The sequence below is a fragment of the Camelus dromedarius genome, chromosome 16, assembly GCF_036321535.1.
Source record: "Camelus dromedarius isolate mCamDro1 chromosome 16, mCamDro1.pat, whole genome shotgun sequence".
Taxonomy (NCBI): domain Eukaryota; kingdom Metazoa; phylum Chordata; class Mammalia; order Artiodactyla; family Camelidae; genus Camelus; species Camelus dromedarius.
In genome coordinates, this window is record NC_087451.1 from 6,642,390 (window position 1) to 6,661,993 (window position 19,604).

Sequence of the window (19,604 nt, forward strand, 5' to 3'; positions counted from 1 at the left end):
AGTACCTCCCCATATATATGTATGGAGTGCAGTTTGCAACTGAAAAGAAACTTTGTGTTCCCAACAATCTAGGAAAAGAATGCCTTTAACACACACTTATCTCTCAGAACTGAGCATGTGGAGAGACGTTCGTTCATCTAGCACAAATGGAAAGTGTTGCAGGAGAAATTTTCTCAGGTTTCTCAGTGTGTTTCCTAGTGCCGGTTTGAAGTTCCTGCAGTGTTCACGGTAAAAAAGTTTTGGAGTGAGTACTTCCGCATATATATGTATGGATTGCAGTTTGCACCTGAAAAGAAACTCTGAGTTCCCAACAAGCTAGATGAATGACGGCTTGCACACACACTTATCTCTCAGAAATGAGCATGTGGAATACGTTCGTTCATCTAGTACAAAGGGGACAGGTTGCAGGGGAAACATTTACTCTGGATTCTCAGTGTGTTTCCTAGTGCCGGTTTGAAGTTCCTGCAGTTTTTACTGTAAAACATTGTTCGAGTGAATACCTCCGCATATAAATGTATGGATTGCATTTTGCATCTGAAAAGAAAATTTTTGTTCCCAACAAGCAATGTGAAGGTGGATTTCACACATACTAATCTCTCAGAACTGAGCATGTGGAGAGACGTTCGTTCATCTAGCACAAAATGAACGGGTTGTAGGAGAAATATTTACTCTGGTTTCTCAGTGTGTTTCTTAGTGCCGGTTAGAATTTCCTGCAGTTTTCACTGAAAAACAGGTTTGGAGCGAGTACCAACCCATATATATGTATGGAGTGAAATTTGCAACTGAAAAGGATCTCTGTGTTCCCAACAAGCTAAGTGAAGGACGGCTTTCACACACAATTATCTCTCAGAACTGAGCATGTGGAGAGACGTTCGTTCATCTAGCGCAAAGGGAACGTGTTGCAGGAGAAACTTTTCCCGGGTTTCTCAGAGTGTTTCCTAGTGCCGGTTTGAAGTTCCTGCAGTGTTCACGGTAAAAAAGTTTTGGAGTGAGTACTTCCGCATATATATGTATGGATTGCAGTTTGCACCTGAAAAGAAACTCTGAGTTCCCAACAAGCTAGATGAAGGACGGCTTGCACACACACTTATCTCTCAGAAATGAGCATGTGGGGATACGTTCGTTCATCTAGCACAAAGGGGACGGGTTGCAGGGGAAACATTTTCTCTGGATTCTCAGTGTGTTTCCTTGTGCCGGTTTGAAGTTTCTGCAGTTTTCACATTAAACAGATTTGTAGACAGTACCTCCCCATATATATGTATGGAGTGAAGTTTGCAACTGAAAAGAATATTTGTGTTCCCAACAAGCAAGGTGAAGGTCGGCTTTCACCCCCAATTATATCACAGAACTGAGCATGTGGAGAGACGTTCATTTATCTAGCACAAAGTGAACCGACTGCAGGAGAAATTTTTCTCTGTTTACTCTGTGTGTTTCCTAGTGCCGTTTTGAAGTTCCTGCAGTTTCCACTGTAAAATCTTTTTGGATGGTGTACCTCCGCATATATATGTATGGATTTCAGTTTGCAACTGAAAAGAAAATTTGTGTTCCCAACATGCTCTATGAAGGACGGAATTCACACATACTTATCTCTCAGATCTGAGCATGTGGAGAGACGTTCTTTCTTCTAGCACAAAGAGAAAGGGTGGCAGGAGAAATTTTACTCTGGTTTCTCAGTGTGTTTCCTAGTGCCGTTTGGAAGTTCCTGCAGTTTTCACGGTAAAATAGAGTTGGAGCCAGTACCTCCCCATATATATGTAAGGAGTGCAGTTTGCAACTGAAAAGAAACTATATATTCCCAACAAGATAGGTGAAGGACGTCTTTCACACACTCATATTCAAAACTGAGCATGTGCAGAGATGTTCGTTCATCTAGCACAAATTGAACGGGTTGCAGGAGAAACTTTTACTCTGGTTTCTCAGTGTGTTTCCTAGTGCCGGTTTGAAGTTCCTGCAGTTTTCACTGTAAAACAATGTTGGAGCGAGTACCTCCCCATATATATGTATGGAGTGCAGATTGCAACTGAAAAGAAACATGGTGTTCCCAACAATCTAGGAGAAGAATGCCTTTAACATACACTTATCTCTCAGAACTGAGCATGTGGAGAGACTTTCGTTCATCTAGCACAAAAGGAACGTGTTTCAGGACAAACTTTTCTCGGGTTTCTCAGTGTGTTTCCTAGTGCCGGTTTGAAGTTCCTGCAGTGTTCACGGTAAAAACGTGTTGGAGTGAGTACTTCCGCATTTATATGTATGGATTGCAGTTTGCAACTGAAAAGAATCTCTGAGTTCCCAACAAGCTAGTTGAAGGACGGCTTGCACACACACTTATCTCTCAGAACTGAGCATGTGGAGAGACGTTCGTTCATCTAGCGCAAAGGGAACGGGTGGCAGGTGAAACTTTTATTCTGGTTTCTCGGTGTGTTTCCAGGTGCCGCTTAGAAGTTCATGCATTATTCACGGTAAAAATTAGTTGCATCTAGTACCACCCCATATATATGTAAGGAGTGCAGTTTGCAACTGAAAAGAAACTATATTTTCCCAACAAGCTAGGTGAAGTACGGCTTTCACACACACTTACATCTAAGAACAGAGCATGCGCAGAGATGTTCGTTCATCTAGCACAAAGGGAACAGGTTGCAGGAGAAACTTTTACTCTGGTTTCTCAGTGTGTCTCCTAGTGCCTGTTTGAAGTTCCTGCAGTTTTCTCTATAAAACTTTGTTGTAGCAAGTACCTCCGCATATACATGTATGGATTGCATTTTGCAACTGAAAAGAAAATTTGTGTTCCCAACAAGCAAGGTGAAGGCGGATTTCACACATACTTATCTCTCAGAAATGAGCATGTGGATAGACGTTCATTCATCTAGCACAAAATGAACGGGTTGTAGGAGAAACTATTACTCTGGATTCTCAGTATGTTTCTTAGTGCCGGTTTGAATTTCCTGCAGTTTTCACTGTAAAACCGAGTTAGAGCGAGTACATTCCCATATATATGTATGGAGTGAAGTTTGCAACTGAAAAGGAACTCTGTGTTCCCAACAAGATAAGTGAAGGACGGCTTTCACACACAATTATCTCTCAGAACTGAGCATGTGGAGAGACGTTCGTTCATCTAGCACAAGGGAATGGGTTGCAGGAGAAATTTTTCTCAGGTTTCTCAGTTTGTTTCCTAGTGCCAGTTTGAAGTTCCTGCAGTTTTCACGGTAAAACAGTGTTGGAGCTAGTACCTCCCCATATATATGTATGGAGTGCAGATTGCAACTGAAAAGAATCTTTGTGTTCCCAACAATCTAGGTGAAGGGCGGCTTTCACCCACACTTATGTCTCATACCTGAGCATGTGGAGAGACGTTCGTTCATCTAGCACAAAGGGAATGGTTTGCAGGAGAAACAATTACTCTGGTTTCTCAGTCTGATTCCTAGTGCCGGTTTGAAAGTCCTGCATTTTTCACTATAAACCGAGTTGGAGCGAGTACCTACCCATATGAATATACAGAATGCAGTTTGAAATAGAAAAGAAACTTTTTGTTCCCAACAAGCTAGGTGAAGAATGCCTTTAACACACAATTATCTCTCAGAAATGACCATGTGGAGAGACGTTCATTCATCTAGCACAAAGGGAACGGGTTGCAGGAGTAACATTTACTCGGGTCTCTCAGTTTGTTTCCTTGTGCCGGTTTGAAAATCCTGCAGTTTTCACTGTAAACCGAATTGAAGCGAGTACCTCCCCATATATACGTATGGAGTGCACTTTGCAACTGAAAAGAAACTTTGTGTTCCCAACAATCTAGGAGAAGAATGCCTTTAACACATACTTATCTCTCAGAACTGAGCATGTGGAGAGACGTTCGTTCATCTAGCACAAAGGGAACTTGTTGCAGGAGAAACTTTTCTCGGGTTTCTCAGTGTGTTTCCTAGTGCCGGTTTGAAGTTCCTGCAGTGTTCACGGTGAAAACGTGTTGGAGTGAGTACCTCTGCATATATAAGTATGGATTGCAATTGCACCTGAAAAGAAACTCTGAGTTCCCAACAAGCTAGATGAAGGACGGCTTGCACACACACTTATCTCTCAGAAATGAGCATGTGGGTACACGTTCGTTCATCTAGCACAAAGGGGACGGGTTGCAGGGGAAACATTTACTCTGGATTCTCAGTGTGTTTCCTAGTGCCCGTTTGAAGTTCCTGCAGTTTTCACGGTAAAACAGATTTGGAGACTGTACCTACCCATATATATGTATGTAGTGAAGTTTGCAACTGAAAAGAATATTTGTGTTCCCAACAAACTAGGTGAAGGGCGGCTTTCACAACCACTTATCTCTCAGAACTGGGCATGTGGAGAGACGTTCATTTATCTAGCACAAACTGAACCGATTGCAGGAGAAATTTTTCTCTGTTTTCTCTGTGTGTTTCCTAGTGCCGTTTTGAAGTTCCTGCAGTTTTCACTGTAAAAACCTTGTTGGATGGTGTACCTCCGCATATATATGTATGGATTTCAGTTTGCAACTGAAAAGAAAATTTGTGTTCCCAACATGCTCTATGAAGGACGGATTTCACTCATACTTATCTCTCAGATCTGAGCATGTGGAGAGACGTTCTTTCTTCTAGCACAAAGAGAAAGGGTGGCAGGAGAAATTTTACTCTGGTTTCTCAGTGTGTTTCCTAGTGTCGTTTTGAAGTTCCAGCAGTTTTCACGGTAAAATAGAGTTGGAGCCAGTACCTCCCCATATATATGTAAGGAGTGCAGTTTGCAACTGAAAAGAAACTATATTTTCCGAAGAAGATATGTAAAGGACGTCTTTCACACACACATAATCAAAACTGAGCATGTGCAGAGATGTTCGTTCATCTAGCACAAATTGAACGGGTTGCAGGAGAAACTTTTACTCTGCTTTCTCAGTGTGTTTCCTAGTGCCGGTTTGAAGTTCCTGCAGTTTTCACTGTAAAACCTTGTTGGAGCGAGTACCTCCCCATAAATAAGTATGGAGTACAGATTGCAACTGAAAAGAAACTTTGTGTTCCCAACATGCTCTATGAAGGACGGATTTCACACATACTTATCTCTCAGATCTGAGCATGTGGAGAGACGTTCTTTCTTCTAGCACAAAGAGAAAGGATGGCAGGAGAAATTTTACTCTGGTTTCTCAGTGTGATTCCTAGTGCCGTTTTGATGTTCCAGCAGTTTTCACGGTAAAATAGAGTTGGAGCCAGTACCTCCCCATATATATGTAAGCAGTGCAGTTTGCAACTGAAAAGAAACTATATTTTCCCAACAAGATAGGTGAAGGACGTCTTTCACACTCACATATTCAAAACTGAGCATGTGCAGAGATGTTCGTTCACCTAGCACAAATTGAACGGGTTGCAGGAGAAACTTTTACTCTGCTTTCTCAGTGTGTTTCCTAGTGCTGGTTTGAAGTTCCTGCAGTTTTCACTGTAAAAACTTGTTGGAGCTAGTACCACCCCTTATATAATTATGGAGTGCAGATTGCAACTGAAAAGAATCTTTGTGTTCCCAACAATCTAGGAGAAGAATGCCTTTAACACACACTTATCTCTCAGAACTAAGCATGTGGAGAGACGTTCGTTCATCTAGCACAAATGGAACGTGTTTCAGGAGAAACTTTTCTCGGGTCTCTCAGTGTGTTTCCTAGTGCCGTTTTGAAGTTCCTGCAGTGTTCACGGTAAAAAAGTGTTGGATTGAGTACTTCCGCGTATATATGTATGGATTGCAGTTTGCAACTGAAAAGAAACTCTGAGTTCCCAACAAGCTAGTTGAAGGACGGCTTGCACAGACAATTATCTCTCAGAACTGAGCATGTGGAGAGACGTTCGTTCATCTAGCGCAAAGGGAACGGGTTGCAGGTGAAACTTTTACCCTGGTCTCTCGGTGTGTTTCTTAGTGCCGCTTTGAAGTTCATGCAATATTCACGGTAAAAAATAGTTGCATCGAGTACCACCCCATATATATGTAAGGAGTGCAGTTTGCAACTGAAAAGAAACTATAATTTCCCAACAAGCTAGGTGAAGTACGGCTTTCACACACACTTACGTCTCAGAACTGAGCATGTGCAGAGATGTTCGTTCATCTAGCACAAAGGGAACGGGTTGCAGGAGAAACTTTTACTCTGGTTGCTCAGTGTGTTTCCTAGTGCCGGTTTGTAGTTCCTGCAGTTTTCACTGTAAAACCGAGTTGGAGCGAGTACCTCCCCATATATATGTATGGAGTGAAGTTTGCAACTGAAAAGGAACTCTGTGTTCCCAACAAGCTAAGTGAAGGACGGCTTTCACACACACTTATTTCTCAGAACTGAGCATCTTGAGAGACGTTCGTTCATCTACCACAAAGGGAACTGGTTGTAGGGAAACTTTGACTGTACTTTCTCAGTGTGTTTCGTAGTGCCGGTTTGAAGTTCCTGCATTTTTCACGGTAAAAACGAGTTGGAGCGTGGACCTCCCCATATATACGTATGGAGTGCAGATTACAACTGAAAAGAAACTTTGTGTACCCAACAAGCTAGGTGAAGGACGACTTTCACACACACTTATTTCTCAGAACTAGCATTTGTAGAAATGTTCGTTCATCTAGCACAAAGGGAACGGGTTACATGAGAAAGTTTTACTCAGGATTCTCAGTTTGTTTCCTTGTGCCAGTTTGAAGTTCCTGCAGTTTTAAGTGTAAAATCGAGTTGGAGATTGTACCTACCCATATATATGTATGGAATGCAGTTTGCAACTGAAAAGAAACTTTGTGTTCCCAACAAGCTATTTGAAGGACGAATTGCTCACTCACTTCTCTCTCAGAACTGAACATGTGGAGAGACGTTCGTTCATGTAGCACAAAGGGAACGGGTTGCAGGAGAAATTTTTTTCAGGTTTCTCACTTTGTTTCCTAGTGCCAGTTTGAAGTTCCTGCAGTTTTCACGGTAAAACAGTCTTGTAGCCAGTACCTCCCCTTATATATGTATGGAGTGCTGTTTGCAACTGAAAAGAATATTTGTGTTTCCAACAAGCTAGGTGAAGGGCGGCTTTCACCCACAATTATATCTCATACCTGAGCATGTGGAGAGACGTTCGTTCATCTAGCACAAAGGGAATGGGTTGCAAGAGAAACATTTACTCTGGTTTCTCAGTCTGATTCCTAGTGCCGGTTTGAAAGTCCTGCAATTTTCACTGTAAACAGAGTTGGAGCGTGTACCTACCCATATGAATATACAGAGTGCAGTTTGAAATAGAAAAGAAACATTGTGTTCCCAACAAGCTAGGTGAAGAATGCCTTTAATACACAATTATCTCTCAGAACTGAGCATGTGGAGAGACGTTTATTCATCTAGCACAATGGGAACGGGTTGCAGGAGAAACATTTACTCAAGTTTCTCAGTGTGTTTCTTTGTGCCGGTTTGAAATTCCTGCAGTTTTCACTGTAAACCGAGTTGAAACGTGTACCTCCCCATATATACGTATGGAGTGCACTTTGCAACTGAAAAGAAACTTTGTGTTCCCAACATTGTAGGAGAAGAATGCCTTTAACACACAATTATCTCTCAGAACTGAGCATGTGGAGAGACGTTCATTCATCTATCACAAATGGAACTTGTTGCAGGAGAAACTTTTCTCGGGTTTCTCATTGTGTTTCCTAGTGCTGGTTTGAAGTTCCTGCATTGTTCACGGTAAAAACGTTTTTGAGTGAGTACTTCCGCATATATATGTATGGATTGCAGTTTGCAACTGAAAAGAAAATTTGTGTTCCGTACAAGCTAGGTGAAGGCGGATTTCACTCATAATTTTCTCTCAGAACTGAGCATGTGGGGAGACGTTCTTTCATCTAGCACAAAGGGAAAGGGTTGCATGAGAAACTTTTACTCAGGTTTCTCAGTTTGTTTCCTAGTGCCGGTTTGAAGTTCCTGCAGTTTTCACGGTAAAATGGAGTTGGAGCCAGTACTTCCCCATATATATGTAAGGAGAGCAGTTTGCAACAGAAAAGAAACTATATTTTCCCAACAAGCTAGGTGAAGGACGGCTTTCACACACACTTATTTTCAGAACTGAGCATGTGCAGAGAGGTTCGTTCATCTAGCACAAAGGGAACGGGTTGCAGGAGAAAACTTTTTCGGGTTTCTCAGTGTGTTTCCTAGTGCCTGTTTGAAGTTCCTGCAGTGTTCACGGTAAAAAAGTTTTGGAGTGAGTTCTTCCGCATATATATGTATGGATTGCATTTTGCACCTGAAAAGAAACTCTGAGTTCCCAACAAGCTAGATGAAGGACGGCTTGCACACACACTTATCTCTCATAACTGAGCATGTGGAGAGACGCTCGTTCATCTAGCACAAATGGAACGGGTTGCAGGGAATCTTTTACTCTGGTTTATGTGTGTTTCCTAGTGCCGGTTTGAAATTACTGCAGTTTTCACTGTAAACCGTGTTGGAGCGTGTACCTACCCATATAAATGCATAGAGTGCAGTTTACAATAGAAAAGAAACTTTGTGTTCCCAACAAGATAGGTGAAGGACGGCTTGCACACACAATTATCTCTCAGAACTGAGCATGTTGGGAGACGTTCATTCATCTAGCACAAAGGGATATGGTTGCAGGGGAAACATTTGCTCTGGATTCTCAGTGTTTTTCCTAGTGCCGGTTTGAAGTTCCTGCAGTTTTTCCTGTAAAACATTGTTGGAGCGATTACCTCCGCATATACATGTATGGATTGCTGTTTGCAACTGAAAAGAAAATTTGAGTTCCCAACAAGCTAGGTGAAGGACGGATTTCACACATACTTATCTCTCAGAACTGAGCATGTGGAGAGACGTTCGTTCATCTAGCAGTAAGGTAACGGGTTGCAGGAGAAACTTTTACTCAGGTTTCTCAGTTTGTTTCCTAGTGCTGGTTTGAAGTTCCTGCAGTTTTCACGGTAAAACAGAGTTGGAGAAATTACCTCCCCATATATATGTATGGAGTGCAATTTGCAACTGAAAAGATGCTCTGTGTTCCCAACAAGCTAAGTGAAGGACAGCATTAACCCACACTTATATCTCATACATGAGCATGTGGAGAAACTTTCGTTCATATAGCACAAAGGTAAAGGGTTGCAGGAGAAACACTTACTCTGGATTCTCAGTCTGATTCCTAGTGCCGGTTTGAAAGTCCTGCAGTTTTCACTGTAAACCGAGTTGGAGCGAGTAACTACACATATATATGTATGGATTGTATTTTGCAACTGAAAGAAAATTTGTGTTCCCAACAAGCTATGTGAAGGACGGCTTTCACACACACTTATCTCTCATAACTGAGCATGTGGAGAGACGATCGTTCATCTAGCAAAATGGGAACCGGTTGCAGGAGAAACTTTTACTCTGGTTTCTGTGTATTTCCTACTGCCGGTTTGAAATTCATGCCGTTTTCACTGTAAACCGACTTGGAGCTAGTACCTACCCATATAAATTTATAGAGTGCAATTTGCAATAGAAAAGAAACTTTGTGTTCCCAACAATCCAGGAGAAGAATGCCTTTACACACACTTATCTCTCAGAACTGAGCATGTGGTGAGACGTTCATTCATCTAGCAAGAAGGGAACATGTTGCAGGAGAAACTTTTCTCGGGTTTCTCAGCGTGTTTCCTAGTGCCGGTTTGAACTTCCTGCAGTATTCACGGTAAAAACGTGTTGGAGTGAGTACCTCCGCATATACATTTATGGATTGCAGTTTGCAACTGAAAAGAAACTCTGTGTTCCCAACAAGCTAGGTGAAGGACGGCTTGCACACACACTTATCTCTCTGAACTGAGCATGTGGAGAGACGTTCGTTCATCTAGCAGAAAGGGAATTGTTTGCAGGAGAAACTTTTACTCATCTTTCTCAGTGTGTTTCCTAGTGTCGTTTTGAAGTTCATGCAATATTCACGGTAAAAAATAGTTCCATCGAGTACCTCCCCATATGTATGTAAGGAGTGCAGTTTGCAACTGAAAATAATCTATATGTTCCCACAAGCTAGGTGAAGGACGGCTTTCACACACACTTATATCTCAGAACTGAGCATGGGCAGAGAGGTTTGTTCATCTAGCACAAAGTGAACGGGTTGCAGGAGAAACTTTTACTCTGGTTTCTCATTGTGTTTCTTAGTGCCGGTTTGAATTTCCTGCAGTTTTCACTGTAAAACCGTGTTGGAGCAAGTACCTCCCCATATATAAGTATGGAGTGCAGTTTGCAACTGAAAAGAAACTTTGTGTTCCCAACAAGCTAGGTGAAGGACGGCTTTCAAACACACTTATATCTCAGAACTGAGCATGTGAGGAGAAGTAAGTTCATCTAGCACAAATGGATCGGGTTGCATGAGAAACTTTTACTGTGGTTTCTCAGTGTGTTTCCTCGTGCCGGTTTGAAGTTCCTGCAGTTTTCACTTTAAAAACTTGTTGAAGCGTATACCTACGCATATAAATGTATGGATTGCAGTTTGCAACTGAAAAGAAAATTTGTGTTCCCAACAAGCTATGTGAAGGACGGATTTCACACACACTTATCTCTCAGAACTGAGCATGTGGGGAGACGTTCGTTCATCTAGCACAAAGGGAACGGTTTGCAGGGGAAACTTTTACTGTGGATTCTCATTGTGTTTCCTAGTGCCGGTTTGAGTTTCCTGCATATTTTACTGTAAAATATTTTTGGGGCGAGTACCTCCGCATATACATGTATGGATTGCAGTTTCCAACTAAATAGAAACTGTGTTCCCGACAAGCTAGGTGAAGGACGGCTTGCACACACACTTATATCTCATAACTTAGCATTTGGAGAGACGTTCGTTCATCTAGCACAAAGGGAACTGTTTGCAGGAGAAACATTTACTCTGGTTTCTCAGTCTGATTCCTAGTGCCGGTTTGAAAGTCCTGCAGTGTACACTGTAAACCGAGGTGGAGCGAGTACCTACCCATATATATGTATGGAGTGTATTTTGCAACTGAAAGAAAATATGTCTTCCCAAAAAGCTAGGTGAAGGACGGCGTTCACACACACTTATCTCTGATAACAGAGCATGTGGAGAGACGTTCGTTCATCTAGCACAAATGGAACGGGTTGCAGGAAACCTTTTACTCTGGTTTCTGTGTATTTCCTAGTGCCGGTTTGAAGTTCCTGCAGTTTTCACTTTAAAAACTTGTTGAAGCGTATACCTACGCATATAAATGTATGGATTGCAGTTTGCAACTGAAAAGAAAATTTGTGTTCCCAACAAGCTATGTGAAGGGCGGATTTCACACACACTTATCTCTCAGAACTGAGCATGTGGGGAGACGTTCGTTCATCTAGCACAAAGGGAACAGGTTGCAGGGGAAACATTTTCTCTGTATTCTCAGGGTTTTTCCTTGTGCCGTTTTGAAGTTCCTGCAGTTTTTACTGTAAAACATTGTTGGAGCGAGTACCTAGACATATACATGTATGGATTGCCGTTTGCAACTGAAAAGAAAATTTGTATTCCCAACAAGCTAAGTGAAGGACGGCATTAACCCACACTTATATCTCACACCTGAGCATGTGGAAAGACGTTCGTTCATCTAGCAAAAAGGGAACGGGTTGCAGGAGAAACATTTACTCTGGTTTCTCAGTCTGATTCCTATTTCCGATTTGAAAGTCCTGCAGTTTTCACTGTAAACCGATTTGGAGCGAGTAACTACACATATATATTTATGGATTGTATTTTGCAACTGAAAGAAAGTTTGTGTTCCCAACAAGCTAGGTGAAAGACGGCTTTCACACACTCTTATCTCTCATAACTGAGCATGTGGAGAGACGATTTTTCATCTAGCACAAAGGGTACCGGATGCAGGAGAAACTTTTACTCTGGTTTCTGTGTGTTTCCTAGTGCCGGTTTGAAATTCCTGCAGTTTTCACTGTAAACCGAGTTGGAGCTAGTACCTACCCATATAAATTTATAGATTGCAGTTTGCAATAGAAAAGAAATTTTGTGTTCCCAACAAGCTAGGTGAAGAATGCCTTTAACACACACTTATCTCTCAGTACTGAGCATGTGGAGAGACTTTCGTTCTCTATCACAAAGGGAAAGGTTTGCAAGGGAAACTATTACTCAGGTTTCTCAGTGTGTTTCTTGTGCCGGTTTGAAATTCCTGCATTTTTCACTGTAAAACGAGTTGAAGCGAGTACCTCCCCATATATATGTATGGAGTGCAATTTGCAACTGAAAAGAAACTTTGTGTTCCCAACAATCCAGGAGAAGAATGCCTTTAACACACACTTATCTCTCAGAACTGAGCATGTGGTGAGACTTTTGTTCATCTAGCACGAAGAGAACTTTTAGCAGGACAAACTTTTCTCGGGTTTCTCAGTGTGTTTGCTAGTGCCGGTTGGAAGTCCCTGCAGTGTTCACGGTAAAAACGTGTTGGAGTGAGTACCTCCCCATATATATGTAAGGAGTGCAGTTTGCAACTGAAAAGAAACTCTGTGTTCCCATCAAGCTAGGTGAAGATCGGCTTTCACACACACTTATATCTCAGAACTGAGCATGTGCAGAGATGTTCGTTCATCTAGCACAAAGGGAACGGGTTGCAGGAGAAACTTTTACTCAGTTTTCTCAGTTTGTTTCCTAGTGCCGGGTTGAAGTTCCTGCAGTTTTTACTGTAAAACATTGTTGGGGCTAGTACCTGCGCATATACATGTATGGATTGCAGTTGGCTACTGAAGAGAAAATTTGTATTCCCAACAAGCTAGGTGAAGGACGGATTTCAGACATACTTATCTCTCAGAAATGAACATGTGGAGAGACTTTCATTCATCCAGCACAAAGGGAACGAGTTGCAGGAGAAACTTTTACTCGGGTTTCTCAGTGTGTTTCCTACTGCCAGTTTGAAGTTCCTGCAGTTTTCACTATAAAACCTATTTGGAGATTTTACCTCCCCATATTTATGTATGGAGTGCAATTTGCAACTGAAAAGAAGCTCTGTGTTCCCAACAAGCTAGGTGAAGGACGGCATTAACCCACACTTATATCTCATAACTGAGCATGTGGAGAGACGTTCGTTCATCTGGCAAAAAGGGAACGGGTTGCAGGAGAAACATTTACTCTGGTTTCTCAGTCTGATTCCTAGTGCCGGTTTGAAAGTCCTGCAGTTTTCACTGTAAACCGAGTTGGAGGGAGTAACTACACATATATATTTTTGGATTGTATTTTGTAACTGAAAGAAAATTTGTGTTCCCAACAAGCTAGGTGAAGGACGGCTTTCATACACACTTATCTCCCATAACTGACCATGTGGAGAGACGATCGTTCATCTAGCACAAAGGAACAGGTTGCAGGGGAAACTTTTTCTCTGGATTCTCAGTGTTTTTCCTAGTGCTGATTTGAAGTTCCTGCATTTTTCAGTGTAAAACCGATTTGTAAGGGGTACCTCCCCATATATATGTTTGGAGTGCAGTTTGCAACTGAAAAGTAACTTTGTGTTCCCAACAAGCTACGTGAAGGACGGCTTTCACACACACTTATATCTCAGAAATGAGAATGTGCAGAGATGTTCGTTCATCTAGCACAAACGGAAAGGGTTGCAGGAGAAATTTTTACTCGGTTTTCTCAGTGTGTTTCCTAGTGCCAGTTTGAAGTTCCTGCAGTTTTCACTGTAAAATCTAGTTGGAGCTTGTACCTCCCCATATATATTTATGGAGTGCAATTTGCAACTGAAAAGAAGCTCTGTTTTCACAACAAGCAAAGTGAAGTGAGGCTTTCACCCACATTTATATCTTATAACTGACCATGTGGAGAGACGTTCGTTCATCTAGTACAAATGGAATGGGTTGCAGGAGAAACTTTTACTCTGGTATCTGTGTGTTTCCTAGTGCCGGTTTGAAATTCCTGCAGTTTTCACTGTAAACAGAGTTGAAGCGAGTACCTCCCAATATATAAATATGGAGTGCACTTTGCAACTAAAAAGAAACTTTGTGTTCCCTACAATCTAGGAGAAGAATGCCTTTAACACACACTTATCTCTCAGAACTGATCATGTGGAGAGAAGTTCGTTCATCTAGCAAAAATGGAATGGGTTGCAGGAGAAACTTTTACTCTGGTATCTGTGTGTTTCCTAGTGCCGGTTTGAAATTCCTGCAGTTTTCACTGTAAACCGAGTTGGAGCGAGTACCTACCCATATAAATGCATAGAATGCATTTTGCAATAGAAAAGAAAATTTGTGTTCCCAACAAGCTAGTTGAAGGACGGCTTGCACACACACTTATCTCTCAGAACTGAGCATGTGGGGAGACGTTCGTTCATCTAGCACAAAGGGAAAGGTTTGCAGGGGAAACATTTACTCTGGATTCTCATTGTTTTTCCTAGTGCCGGTTTGAAGTTCCTGCAGTTTTTACTGTAAAACTTTGTTGGGGCGATTACCTCCGCGTATACATGTATGCATTGCAGTTTGCAACTGAAAAGAAAATTTGTGTTCCCAAAAAGCTAGGTGAAGAACGGATTTCACACATACTTATCTCTCTGAACTGAGCATTTGGAGAGACTTTCGTTCATCTAACACAAAGGGACCGGTTTGCAGGAGAAACTTTGACTCAGGATTCTCAGTTTGTTTCCTAGTGCCGGTTTGAAGTTCCTGCAGATTTCACAGTAAAACAGAGTTGGAGCCAGTACCTCCCCATATATATGTATGGAGGGCAGTTTACAACTGAAAAGAATCTTTGTGTTCCCAACAAGCTAGGTGAAGGACGGCTTTCACACTCAATTATATCTCAGAACTGAGCATGTGCAGAGATGTTCGCTCATCTAGCACAAAGGGAACGGGTTGCAGTGGAAATTTTTACTCGGGTTTCTCACTGTGTTTCCTAGTGACGGTTTGACTTTCCTGCAGTTTTCACTGTAAAAGCTATTTGGAGCGTGTACCTCCCCATATATATGTATGGAGTGCAATTTGCAACTGAAAAGATGCTCTGTGTTCCCAACAAGCTAGGTGAAGTTCGGCATTAACCCACACATATATCTCATACCTGAGCATGTGGAGAGATTTTCGTTCATCTAGCACAAAGGGAACGGGTTGCAGGAGAAATAATTACTCTGGTTTCTCAGTCTGATTAATAGTGCCGGTTTGAAAGTCCTGCAGTATTCACTGTAAACCGAGTTGGAGCGAGTAACTACACATATATATGTATGGATTGTATTTTGCAACTGAAAGAAAATTTGTGTTACCAACAAGCTAGGTGAAGGACGGCTTTCACACACACTTATCTCTCATAACTGTGCATGTGGAGAGACGATCGTTCATCTAGCACAAAGGGAACCGGTTGCAGGAGAAACTTTTACTCTGGTTTCTGTGTATTTCCTAGTGCCGGTTTGAAATTCCCGCAGTTTTCACTGTAAACCGAGTTGGAGCGAGTACCTACCCATATAAATTTATAGAGTGCATTTTGCAATAGAAAAGAATCTTTGTGTTCCCAACAAGCTAGTTGAAGGATGCCTTTAACACACACTTATCTCTCAGAACTGAGCATGTGGAGAGACGTTCGTTCATCAAGCACAAAGGGAACAGGTTGCAGGAGAAAATTTTACTCAGGTTTCTCAGTGTGTTTCTTGTGCCGGTTTTAAATTCCTGCAGTTTTCAATGTAAACCGAGTTGAAGCGAGTACCTCCCCATATATATGTATGGAGTGCAGTTTGCAAATGAAAAGAAACTTTGTGTTCCCAACAATCCAGGAGAAGAATGCCTTTAACACACACTTAACTCTCAGAACTGAGCATGTGGTAAGACGTTCGTTCATCTAGCAAGAAGGGAACTTTTAGCAGGAGAAACTTTTCTCGGGTTTCTCAGTGTGTTTCCTAGTGCCGGTTTGAAGTTCCTGCAGTGTTCACGGTAAAACCGTGTTGGAGTGAGTACTTCTGCATATATATGTATGGATTGCAATTTGCAACTGAAAAGAAACTCTGTGTTCCCAACAATCTAGGTGAAGGACGGCTTGCACACACACATATCTCTCAGAACTGAGCATGTGGGGAGACGTTCGTTCATCTAGCACAAAGGGAACGGGTTGCAGGGGAAACATTTACTCTGGATTCTCAGTGTGTTTCCTAGTGCTGGTTTGAAGTTCCTGCACTTTTTACTGTAAAACATTGTTGGGGCGAGTACCTCCGCGTATACATGTATGCATTGCAGTTTGCAACTGAAAAGAAAATTTGTGTTCCCAACAAGCTAGGTGAAGAACGGATTTCACACATACTTATCTCTCAGAACTGAGCATGTGGAGAGACTTTCGTTCATCTATCACAAAGGGAACGGGTTGCAGGAGAAACTTTTACCCAGGTTTCACAGTTTGTTTACTAGTGCCGGTTTGAAGTTCCTGCAGAATTCACGGTAAAATAGAGTTGGAGCCAGTACCTCCCCATATATATGTATGGAGGGCAGTTTACAACTGAAAAGATTCTTTGTTTTCCCAACAAGGTAGGTGAAGTACGGCTTTCACACCCAATTATCTCTAAGAACTGAGCATGTGGACAGAAGTACATTCATTTAGCAAAAAGGGAACGGGTTGCATGAGAAACTTTTACTCTGGTTTCTAAGTGTGTTTCCTAGTGCCGGTAGGAAGTTCCTACATTTTTCACTTTAAAAACTTGTTGAAGCGAATACCTACGCATATAAATGTATGGATTGCAGTTTGCAACTGAAAAGAAAATTTGTGTTCCCAACAAGCTATGTGAAGGACGGATTTCACACATACTTATCTCTCAGAACTGACCCTGTGGAGAGAAGTTCGTTCATGTAGCACTAAAAGAACGGGAGGCAGGAGAAACTTTTACTCTGGTTTCTCAGTGTGTTTCCTAGTGGCGGTTTGAAGTTCCTGCAGTTTTCACGGTAAAAAAGTTTTGCAGAGTGTACTTCCAGATATATATGTTTGGAGTGCAGTTTGCAACTGAAAAGTAACTTTGTGTTCCCAGCAAGCTAGTTGAAGGACGGCTTTCACACACACTTATATCTCAGAACTGAGCATGTGCAGAGATGTTCGTTCATCTAGCACAAATGGAACGGGTTGCAGGAGAAACTTTTACTCGGGTTTCTCAGTGTGTTTCCTAGTGCCGGTTTGAAGTTCCTGCAGTTTTCACTGTAAAAGCTAGTTGGAGCGTGTACCTCCCCATATATATGTATGGAGTGCAATTTGCAACTGAATATTATATCTGTGTTCCCAACAAGCTAGGTGAAGGGCGGCTTTCACTCACACTTATATCTCATAACTGAGCATGTGGAGAGACGTTCGTTCATCTAGCACAAATGGATCGGGTTGCAGGGAATCTTTTACTCTGGTTTATGTGTGTTTCCTAGTGCCGGTTTGAAATTACTGCAGTATTCACTGTAAAACTTATTTGGAGCGTGTACCTCCCCATATATATGTATGGAGTGCAATTTGCAACTGAAAAGATGCTCTGTGTTCCCAACAAGCTAGGTGAAGGACGGCATTAACCCAAAATTATATCTCATACATGAGCATGTGGAGAAACTTTCGTTCATCTAGCACAAAGGGAACGGGTTGCAGGAGAAACACTTACTCTGGATTCTCAGTCTGATTCCTAGTGCCGGTTTGAAAGTCCTGCAATTTTCACTGTAAACCGAGTTTGAGCGATTAACTACACATATATATGTATGGATTGTATTTTGCAACTGAAAGAAAATTTGTGTTCCCAACAAGCTAGGTGAAGGACGGCTTTCACACACACTTATCTCTCATAACAGATCATGTGGAGAGACGATCGTTCATCTAGCACAATGGGAACCGGTTGCAGGAGAAACTTTTACTCTGGTTTCTGTGTATTTCCTAGTGCCGGTTTGAAATTCATGCCGTTTTCACTGTAAACCGACTTGGAGCGAGTACCTACCCATATAAATTTATAGAGTGCAGTTTGCAATAGAAAAGAAACTTTGTGTTCCCAACAAGCTAGGTGAAGGATGCCTTTAACACACACTTATCTCTCAGAATTGAGCATGTGGAGAGAAGTTCGTTCATCTAGCACAAAGGGAACGGGTTGCAGGAGAAACTTTTACTCAGGTTTCTCAGTGTGTTTCTTGTGCCGGTTTGAAATTCCTGCAGTTTTCACTGTAAACCGAGTTGAAGCGATTACCTCCCCATATATATGTATGGAGTGCACTATGCAACTGAAAAGAAACTTTGTGTTCCCAACAATCCAGGAGAAGAATGCCTTTACACACACTTATCTCCCAGAACTGAGCATGTGGTGAGACGTTCGTTCATCTAGCAAGAAGGGAACTTGTTGCAGGAGAAACTTTTCTCGGGTTTCTCAGTGTGTTTCCTAGTGCCGGTTTGAAGTTCCTGCAGTGTTCACGGTAAAAAGGTGTTGGAGTGAGTACCTCCGCATATACATGTATGGATTGCAGTTTGCAACTGAAAAGAAACTTGGTGTTCCCAACAAGCTAGGTGAAGGACGGCTTGCACACACACTTATCTCTCTGAACTGAGCATGTGGAGAGACGTTCGTTCATCCAGCAGAAAGGGAATGGGTTGCAGGAGAAACTTTTACTCTTATTTCTAAGTGTGTTTCCTAGTGCCGCTTTGAAGTTCATGCAATATTCACGGTAAAAAATAGTTGCATCGAGTACCTCCCCATATATATGTAAGGAGTGCAGTTTGCAACTGAAAAGAAACTATATGTTCCCACAAGCTAGGGGAAGGACGGCTTTCACACACACTTATATCTCAGAACTGAGCATGGGCAGAGATGTTCGTTCATCTAGCACAAAGGGATCGGGTTGCATGAGAAACTATTACTGTGGTTTCTCAGTGTGTTTCCTCGTGCCGGGTTGATGTTCCTGCAGTTTTCACTTTAAAAACTTGTTGAAGCGTATACCTACGCATATAAATGTATGGATTGCAGTTTGCAACTGAAAAGAAAATTTGTGTTCCCAACAAGCTATGTGAAGGACGGATTTCACACACACTTATCTCTCAGAACTGAGCATGTGGGGAGACGTTCGTTCATCTAGCACAAAGGGAACGGTTTGCAGGGGAAACTTTTACTCTGGATTCTCATTGTGTTTCCTAGTGCCGGTTTGAATTTCCTGCAGATTTTACTGTAAAACATTGTTGGGGCGAGTACCTCCGCATATACATGTATGGATTGCAGTTTGCAACTGAAAAGAAAATTTGTGTTCCCAACAAGCTAAGTGAAGTACGGATTTCACACATACTTATCTCTCAGAACTGAGCATGTGGAGAGACGTTCGTTCATCTAGCACAAAGGGAACGTTTTGCAGGAGAAACTTTTACTCAGGTTTCTCAGTTTGTTTCCTAGTGCCGGTTTGAAGTTCCTGCAGATTTCACGGTAAAACAGTGTTGGAGCCAGTACCTCCCCATATATATATATGGAGTGCAATTTACAACTGAAAACAATCTTTGTGTTCCCAACAAGCTAGGTGAAGGATGGCTTTCACACCCAATTATCTCTCAGAACTGAGCATGTGGAGAGAAGATCGTTCATCTAGAACAAAGGGAACTGGTTGCAGGAGAAATTGTTACTCGGGTTTCTCAGTGTGTTTCCTAGTGCCGGTTTGAAGTTCCTGCAGTTTTCACTGTAAAAACTTGTTGAAGCGATTACCTACGCATATACATGTATGGATT